This window comes from Anomaloglossus baeobatrachus, unplaced genomic scaffold (assembly GCF_048569485.1).
Source record: "Anomaloglossus baeobatrachus isolate aAnoBae1 unplaced genomic scaffold, aAnoBae1.hap1 Scaffold_5475, whole genome shotgun sequence".
NCBI classification, from domain to species: Eukaryota; Metazoa; Chordata; class Amphibia; order Anura; family Aromobatidae; genus Anomaloglossus; species Anomaloglossus baeobatrachus.
In genome coordinates, this window is record NW_027444856.1 from 1 (window position 1) to 1,075 (window position 1,075).

Genomic DNA, 1,075 nt, shown 5'->3' on the forward strand with positions numbered 1-1,075 from the left:
AGCTGAATGCTGAGAGAAATACATATAGCAGAGCATAGGAAAGCTGGGTGTTGAGGAAAATATATATAGCAGATCATTAGGAAAGCTGGGTGCTGAGTGAAAGATGTATAGGAAAGCATGGAAAAGCCAGGTGCTGAGGGAAAGCGGTAAAGCACAGCACTGGAAAGTTGGAGGGGGGTAGGTCAGGTCCAAATCTTACAGCGGGGCCCATTGAACTCTAGTTGCGCCACTGGATATAATGATTTTTTATTTTCTCTTCACAGAAATCTGCATTATTTTGAAGGCTGTAAAAAATCCTCTTTATCTTCCTGTTGTTCTGGTCTCTTTGGTCACTTCTCACCAAGCATGAAGGACCATGAACGTGGACATCCCAAAACAGCGGATGGTGAGTTCCCCTCATTTCCTCTTCTCTCCGCCCCATGATCTGTATATTACATGTAATATAATACTTATTGTTGTTTTTTTTCCTTTTTACAGACAGAAGCTCCAAGTCTATAAACCATTGAGGGATTGGATCAGAGCGACCTGCACTTCATGTAAGTAGAGATTAGAATCTGCTTCTTTTCTTCAGCTCCTTTGTATTTCCTTCAGGAATCTGTTGATGGGATGTAATATCTTGTCGTCTTCTCTTTCCAGAAATCTACACAAGTTCCAGGTCATTTCCATCAAGATCCACAGATTCTCATCGGCTCCATGGAGACAGATCCATCATGTGCAGAGATCCTGAGATCAGCTGCAGCTCCAGACGATGTTCTCACATATTCCACACACGGGCGGCACGGTGGCTCAGTGGTTAGCACTGCAGTCTTGTGGTGGCTCAGTGGTTAGCACTGCAGTCTTGTGGTGGCTCAGTGGTTAGCACTGCAGTCTTGCAGCACTGGGGTCTAAATCCCACCAAGGACACCATCTGCAAGGAGTTTGTATGTTCTCCCCGTGTTTGCGTGGGTTTCCTCCGGGTTCTCCGGTTTCCTCCCACACTCCAAAGACATTCTGATAAGGAATTTACACAAAATATTCATAAAAATAAATCATATTGACCGTCTCTATGTCTGGTTGTGACTTTACTGTATAGAAT

The 1,075-nt window shown here is 44.1% G+C and overlaps 1 long non-coding RNA gene across 1 annotated transcript; it reads left to right on the forward strand.

The window, feature by feature from the left end:
• The first annotated feature begins 273 nt into the window (after positions 1-273).
• Positions 274-824, forward strand: LOC142283790 (uncharacterized). The gene is made up of 3 exons (XR_012745387.1): positions 274-385; positions 478-536; positions 637-824. It is a non-coding gene; the product is annotated as an uncharacterized LOC142283790 (long non-coding RNA).
• The last annotated feature ends 251 nt before the right edge of the window (positions 825-1,075 follow it).